This window comes from Manis javanica, chromosome 14, assembly GCF_040802235.1.
Source record: "Manis javanica isolate MJ-LG chromosome 14, MJ_LKY, whole genome shotgun sequence".
NCBI lineage: Eukaryota > Metazoa > Chordata > Mammalia > Pholidota > Manidae > Manis > Manis javanica.
In genome coordinates, this window is record NC_133169.1 from 63685161 (window position 1) to 63693976 (window position 8816).

General features: G+C 36.5%; 1 pseudogene; it reads left to right on the top strand.

Annotated features, from left to right (window-relative positions):
* The first annotated feature begins 1931 nt into the window (after positions 1-1931).
* LOC140846036 (olfactory receptor 6P1-like) lies at positions 1932-2891 on the top strand (annotated as a pseudogene).
* Positions 2892-8816: the final 5925 nt, after the last annotated feature.

Sequence of the window (8816 nt, forward strand, 5' to 3'; positions counted from 1 at the left end):
GATGATATAATCCATGTTTTTACTTGGGTAGAAAATAATGGAGATACATAATAGTACTTTTATAATTTGGATCCTTCTGTAATCACATGTAATATACCTTTGGCATGTCCAGTTCCCTTCAAAGTTAATATACATTTAAAGAGGGTATAACCTTATTTTTGCTAAAGGCAGAATTAGCCATAATATCTTTAAGAAAAAGAAATGTTCTCTTTGACATGATGTTGACCTGATTGTTGCCAAAACCCTACTGCTACTTTTTTCAAATTGCTGAATTTGCTTTGGTAGTGCCAGCAGAAAGAGAGCCATGCAATACCCTTTTCATAAAAGCAATGTAGAAACCTTGAAACATTTATAGTAAAGTGGCAATATGAATTGTAATATTTGTCTTATGGAATCTGGAAATATATTTTTAAATATTGCTCCCAATTCTTTCATACAAACAGTTTTCTTAAATTGATAAATTCTCTGTGTTCGCTAGTCAAAATATTTTTAAAAATACTTTGAATAGTTATAAAACCTGAAAAAAAGTAAATGTTATATTATGTTAGAGTAAACATCAAAAGTAGCATTTTTAGGAAATTAAAATCTGAAGGTTGATGTAGTGGGGCAAATAAAATGTCTCCTGATCATACTGATGTTACTTTAACCATATCTAATAATTTTTATGACACATATATCTTGAAAACTTCTCTTCTGTATCAGCAGTACACTACATTGGATCATTAATACTGTGCCATAAAACATATACATATTTTTAAATAGAGTTTTATGGTTCAAAATTCCCATAAAGTTTTGCTCACAGAAATACACATATATGAACACAATTGTCTCTACATTTCACTCAACATATTTTTTTATTGTGATATAGGAGCAATCAAGTCAGTATCTTTACATCAAATAATTTTTTGAAATATTAAAATTATATTTTACATATACAAGAAAGCTTTTATTATGAGCCCTAAGAATTATTTTCTGCTATACTTTGCATTTATCATCTTGATACTTGGCACTAAAGCACATGTATACCTGATTGTACCCATTGGAAACCTTTTCTCTTTAAAGACAAGATTTCTAATTATTTTTTATTGTTGTAACACCACAGAACTACAGTTTGCAATATTATAAAGTACACTTAAATATTTGGAAAGTGGATAATCTCATGTTCTGTTCTTTCACAGTAACCAAGATATAGAAACCACCTCACTGTCTGAAAGTTTATTTGTTTGACTATTTCTCCTAAATGTAGGAAAAGAGATGAATGCAATGATTCTAAAAACAAACAAATGAAAGATTAGGAATGTTAATATTTATAAACAAAATATTTTCCATAAAGATTTTAAGTCCTACTCGGTGTTACTGTTTTCTGGAGATAGTGTTTGCTCATGTCCCAATCTCCCACCAAACCATAAATGATGGAATTAATTAGTGATCTTGAAGATAAAATTGTAAAAAACATTCTGTGTTGATTAGCAAATAGTATGTCCTAGAATCTTCATTCTGTGAGGCATAACAACCACTCCCATGAACTTCTGGCTTTGGAAACGAGGTGTCTGTATATTTCATCACCATCCTCTAGTCTCCAGGAAGTAAATTCCTCAGTGATGGGACAATAACAGAAAGATATTTTATTTATTGGTGTGGACTCACCATTAAAATCAACCTGCTGAGTTCAAAACCTGCCCCGCCATTTAAAGTGATATAAGTGTAGGAAAATCACTCCCACAGTTTCTTCATTTGAAGTTTTAAATTCTTTGAATATTTACCTTTGAGATTTCTTTTCTAAATTGAGTGAGCTAATCCATGTGTAAATTTTAATTTTTACTAATACTAGAAGTCTATGATCATCATTAAAAAAAATGATTACAAATGTATCCCACTCTTGCTCATCTATTATCCGGGCTTTGTTGGTTCCAGATCGGAGAGGATGAGCTATGGAGGTGACAGACCAGACCAGAGTGACCGAGTTCATTTTTCTTGGGTTTCCTGGTATGCTCTACCTGAGACTCACATTGTTTGTGATGTTTCTCACTGTGTATCTGCTGTCCCTCGTGGCAAACACCCTCATCATATTCACTGTTGTGATGGAGCCCACACTCCAGACGCCCATGTACATTTTCTTAGGAAATCTGTCCTTCCTGGAGATCTGGTACACCATAGTCACAGAACCCATACTGCTGGCCACCTGCCTGTCACGGGGTGTCACCATCTCTGTGTCTGGCTGTGTAGCCCAGTACTACTTCTTTTTCTCCACGGGAGCTACCGAGTGCATCCTCCTGGTAGTGACGGCCTATGACCGGTACCTGGCCATCTGCAACCCTCTATGATACTCAGTGCTCATGAGGATCCCAGTGTGCCTGCAGTTCTCTGCTGGATCTTGGATTGGCGGCTTCATTGCCCCTCTTCTATCTACCATACTTATCTCTCATCTGAACTTCTGTGGCCCCCAGAAGATCAACCATTTCTTTTGTGACTCAGACCCCATTTTTAAACTCTCCTGCTCAGATACATTCTTGGTGGAGGCCTTGAGTTACACATGTAGCTCTGCTGTGATTCTCAGTCCTTTTCTTCTCACCATGTCCTCCTATGGACACATTGTGGTCACAGTAATCAGAATGTCTTCCCAGGAAGCTTGGAGAAAAGCTTTCTCCGCCTGTGCCTCCCACCTCACTGTGGTCACCATCTACTATGGCACCATCATCTTTGCCTATGTCCGCCCTCTGGCCAAGTACAACTTCACCATTGGTAAAGTGGTCTCCGTGTTCTACTGTGTGGTCATCCCATTGGTAAATCCTCTCATATACACTCTGAGAAACAAAGATATGAAGAAAGCCTTCAGAAAGTTTCTAGCACAAAAGAGATTGCTCATGCAGGGGATTTGGGAGTCCAACTAAAATAAGTAATTTAGAATGGATTCCCATACCACATTTGCAAACAGTAAGAATTGAAAAGTACATTAGGAAATTGATATCACCTATTACAGACACTTCTCTCACTTTTCATATTCATTTGTATCTTCTTGAAATAGTTATCCTATAATTAATGTATTTAATAATGTTTTAGCTTAATTCCCAACTTAAAAGTTTGCAGTCCATAAACCATTCAGAATAGGTAAAAAGGCTGGTTTAGTGTCATATAATATTTCAGTTAAATGTTATATGTACCTTAACAGTAACTATGGGTTAAAAATTGTCCCTGTTAAAGGGAGAAATGTTTTAATTTTGTCTGGTAAATGGATTAATATAAATTTGTCACTATGTACATTAAAAAACACATGATGATTCAGTATTATTCCAAGGCATTGATGTAGATTTAATTATGAATATAAACACAAAAATTAAATTACAAACTAGAAATTACTCTCTAATTACCCTTTTTCTGAATAATATAACTGACTGTGAAAATATTAGCAAATGTAACAAAATCAATAATTTGAGGGGGAGAAAATGGGAAAAGTTTGAACTGGACAGTACAAGAATTGGATATTTAACATGGAAAAGCAAGCATTGACTCTCTTAGATTTTAATATAATAGTCAAAGACACACTCATTTTACTATATACTAATTCAATTCAGACTAAGAGGCAAAAAAAGGATGGACAACTACTTTTCCATTATTGCGTATCACTCTCCCATGTGAATAAGGAAGTTCTATAATTTTCAGTACAGTTAAGCATCTACAGGGATGGTAAAGATGATGGAAGAAAAGAGATCATCAAAGCTTTTTAAGTATGAATTTTCCACTAGATTGCCCCACAAAGTCTCCCTATTCAAAGTATGGCCAGGGGATGAGCACAATCAGAATAATCTAGGAGGTTTAGAGAATTAGAATTTATATAGTTACAGGATACCTTTACCACTTGGAGGAATTATGATACTCAGTAAATTCGAAAGGAGGCACGAATTCTATTAAAGAGTTGTAATTAGGAAGGAAGAAGAAAAGCCATAGAAGTAGCAGATGGAAGAAAACATGGGAGTATTATTTCTTTGACATACCTTCTTGTAGAGTAACTTCAGCATGTATAGGTTTTAAAATACTAATTAAATTGCACACACACATTAACATAATAGGAGTACAGTTACATAACCAAAGCAGACCTATAATTACCAGCCATCTCCAGTGAAACCAAGAAAACCAGTTAGGCACCTTAGGCATTTGTGAAAACTTATCTATGATACGGTGGATATTGTCCCACTTAATTTGAACAGTCTGAGAGAAATCAGACAAATTAAAACAACCCATTCCTGGGGTCTATTCATATCGCATATGTTCTTTTAACAGTAGATAGTCTGTAGTTCTAAGATTTTGGAGCGCTACAATTTGCACTTCCCGTAATTCTTGGTTGAGGTTCAACAGGATAGATTTGGTCAAAGTTGTTGTTTTACTGTATGCACAGGCCAGCTTAGATATCTCATTCTTCATTCCCATGGCAAGTCCAGGAAATGGTGGGATGAGTGCACCTACAGCTGTAGCAGCGCCTGGATTTTTGTTGAGTTTTTTTGATGATCATCTTCTGGTATAAGTCTTCCAGAGAGTGCTGATGTTGGAAGTCCCCTATACCAGGTCCCCCCTATAAACCCCTTTACAGTCACTGTCCATCAGCATACCAAAATGTTGTAGAATCAATACTTGTCTTCTCTGTGTTGTACAGCCCTCCCCTTTCTCCCAACCCCCCATGAATGCTAATCTTAATACCTCTCTTCTTCTCCCCCCTCTTATCCCTCCCTACCCACCCAGCCTCCCCTGTCCCTTTCCCTTTGGTACTTGTTAGTCCATTCTTGGGTTCTGTGATTCTGCTGCTGTTTTGTTCCTTCAGTTTTCCCTTTGTTTTTATACTCCACAGATGAGTGAAATCATTTGGTATTTCTCTTTCTCCGCTTGGCTTATTTCACTGAGCATAATACCCTCAAGCTCGATCGATGTTGCTGCAAATGGTAGGATTTGCCCTATTCTTATGGCTGAGTAGTATTCCATTGTTATATGTACCACATCTTCTTTATCCATTCATCTACTGATGGACATTTAGGTTGCTTCCAATGCTTGGCTATTGTAAATAGTGCTGTGATAAACATAGGGGTGCATCTGTCTTTCTCAAACTTGATTTCTGCGTTCTTGGGGTAAATTCCTGGGAGTGGAATTCGTGGGTCAAATCGTAAGTCTGTTTTGAGCATTTTGATGAACCTCCATACAGCTTTCCACAATGGTTGACCTAATTTACATTCCCACTAGCAGTGTAGGTGGTTCCCCTTTCTCCATTGCCTCCCCAACATTTGTTATTGTTTGTCTTTTGGATGGCAGCCATCCTTACTGGTGTGAGGTGATACCTCATTGTAGTTTTAATTTGCATTTCTCTGATAATTAGCGATTTGGAGTACCTTTTCAAGTGTCTGTTGGCCATCTGTACTTCTTTTTTGGAGAACTGTCTGTTCAGTTCCTCTGCCCATTTTTTAATTGGGTTATTTGTTTTGTGTTTGTTGAGGCGTGTGATCTCTTTATATATTCTGGACGTCAAGCCTTTATCGGATCTGTCATTTTCAGATATATTCTCCCATACTGTAGGGTTCCTTTTTGGTTCTATTGATGGTGTCTTTTGCTGTACAGAAGCTTTTCAGCTTAATATAGTCCCACTTGTTCATTTTTGCTGTTGTTTTCCTTGCCCGGGGATATATGTTCAAGAAGAGGTTACACATGTTTATGTCTAAGATATTTCTACCTATGATTTTTCCAAGAGTTTAATGGTTTCATAACTTAAATTCAGGTCTTTGATCCATTTTGAATTTACTTTTGTATATGGGCTTAGACAATGGTCCAGTTTCATTCCCCTACATGTAGCTGTCCAGTTTTGCCAGCACCATCTGTTGAAAAGACTGTCATTTTGACATTCTATGTCCATGGCTCCTTTATCAAATATTAATTGACCATATATGTCTGGGTTAATGTCTGGATTCTCTAGTCTGTTCCATTGCTCTGTGACTCTGTTCTTGTGCAAGTACCAAATTGTCTTGATTACTGTGGCTTCGTAGTACAGCTTGAAGTTGGGGAGTTAGATCCCCCCTACTTTATTCTTCTTTCTCAGGATTGCTTTGGCTATTTGGGATCTTTGGTGTTTCCATATGAATGTTTGAATTATTTGTTTCAGTTCATTGAAGAATGTTGCTGGTAGTTTCATAGGGATTGCATCAAATCTGTATATTGCTTTGGGCAGGATGGCCATTTTGACGAAATTAATTCTTCCTAGCCACGAGCATGGAATGAGTTTCCATTTGTTAGTGTCCTCTTTAATTTCTCTTAAGAGTGACTTGTAGTTTTCAGAGTATAAGTCTTTCAGTTCTTTGGTTAGGTTTATTCCTACGTATTTTATTCTTTTTAGTGCAATTGTGTATGGAGTTGTTTCCTGATTTCTCTTTCTGTTGGTTCATTGTTAGTGTATAGGAAAGCCACAGATTTCTGTGTGTTAATTTTGTATGCTGCAACTTTGCTGTGTTCTGATATCAGTTCTAGTAGTTTTGGGGTGGAGTCTTTAGGGTTTTTTTGTACAGTATCATGTCATCTGCAAATAGTGACAGTTTAACTTCTTCTTTACCAATATGAATTCCTTGTATTTCTTTGTTTTGTCTGATTGCCATGGCTAGGACCTCCAGTACTATGTTGAATAACAGTGGGGATAGTGGGCATCCCTGTCTGGTTCCCGATCTCAGAGGAAAAGCTTTCAGCATTTCACTGTTCAGAATGATGTTGGCTGTGGGTTTATCATATGTGGCCTTTATTATGTTGAGGTACCTGCCCTCTATTCCCATTTTGTTGAGAGTTTTTATCATGAGTGGATGTTGAATTTTGTTGAATGCTTTTTCAGCATCTATGGAGATGATCATGTGTTTTTTGAATTCTTTTTGTTGATGTGGTGAATGATGTTGATGGACTTTTGAATGTTGTACCATCCTTGCATCCCTGGGATGAATCCCACTTGGTCATGGTGTATGATCCTTTTGATGTAATTCTGATTTTGGTTTGCTAATATTTTGTTGAATATTTTTGCTTCTACTTTAATCAGGGATATTGCTCTGTAGTTTTCTTTTTTGGTGGGGTTTTTGCATGGTTTCGCTATTAGGATGATGTTAGTTTCATAGAATGAGTTTGGGAGTATCCCCTCCTCTTCTATTTTTTGGAAATCTTTAAGGGGAATGGGTATTATGTCTTCCCTGTATGTCTTATAAAATTCCGAGGTGAATCCATCTGGCCCTGGTATTTTGTTCCTTGGTAGTTTTTTGATAATCGCTTCAATTTCGTTGCTGGTAATTGGTCTGTTTAGATTTTCTGATTCTTTCTGGGTCAGTCTTGGAAGGTTGTTTTTTTCTAGGAAGTTGTCCATTTCTAGGTTTCCCAGCTTGTTAGCATATAGGTTTTCATAGTACTCTCTAATAGTTCTTTGTATTTCTGGGCAGTCCTTCGTGATTTTTCCTTTCTCGTTTCGGATTCTGTTGATTTGTGTTGACTCTCTTTTCCTCTTAATAAGTCTGGCTAGAGGCTTATCTATTCTGTTTATTTTCTCGAAGAACCAGCTCTTGGTTTCATTAATTTTTGCTATTGTTTTATTCTTCTCAATTTTATTTATTTCTTCTCTGATCTTTATTATGTCCCTCCTTCTGCTAACCTTACGCCTCATTTGTTCTTCTTTTTCCAATTTTGATAATTGTGACATTAGAACATTCATTTGGGGTTTTTCTTCCTTTTTTAAATATTCCTGGATTGCTATATACTTTCCTCTTAAGACTGCTTTTGCTGTGTCCCACAGTAGTTGGGGCTTTGTGTTGTTGTTTTCATTTGTTTCCATATATTGTTGGATCTCCATTTTGATTTGGTCATTGATCCACTGATTTTTTAGGAGCGTGTTGTTAAGCCTTCATGTGTTTGTGAGCCTTTCTGCTTTCTTTGTACAGTTTATTTCTAGTTTTATGCCTTTGTGTTCTGAGAAGTTGGTTGGTAGGATTTCAATCTTTTGGTACTTACTGAGGCCCTTTTTGTGGCCTAGTATGTGGTCTATTCTGGAGAATGTTCCATGTGCACTTGAGAAGAATGTGTATCCTGTTGCTTTTGGATGTAGAGTTCTGTAGATGTCTATTAGGTCCATCTGTTCTAGTGTGTTCTTCAGTGCCTCTGTGTTCTTACTTATTTTCTGTCTGGTGGATCTGTCCTTTGGAGTGAGTGGTGTATTGAAGTCTCCTAGAATGGTTGCATTGCATACTATTTCTTCCTTTAGTTCTGTTACTATTTGTTTCAGATATGTTGGTGCTCCTGTATTGGGTGCATATATATTTATAATGGTTATATCCTATTGTTGGACTGATCCCTTTATCATTATGTAATGTCCTTCTTTATCTTCTGTTACTTTCTTTATTCTGTAGTCTGTTTTGTCTGATACCAGAATTGCAACACCTGCTTTCTTCTCTCTGTTGTTTGCATGAAATATCTTTTTCCATCCCTTGACTTTAAGTCTGTGCATGTCTTTGGATTTGAGGTGAGACTCTTGTAAGCAGCATATGGATGGATCTTGCTTTTTTATCCATTCTATTACTCTGTTTCTTTTGATTGGTGCATTCAGTCCATTTACATTAGGGTGATTATTGAAAGGTATGTACTTATTGCCTTTGCAGGCTTCAAGTTTGTGGTTACCAAAGGTTCAGGATTAGCTTCTTTACTATCTTACACTCTAACTTAACTCACTTGTTGAGCTTTATAAACATGGTCTGATGATTCTTTATTTCTCTCCCTTCTTATTCCTCCTCCTCCCTTCTTCATATGTTGGGTTTTTTCTTCTGTGC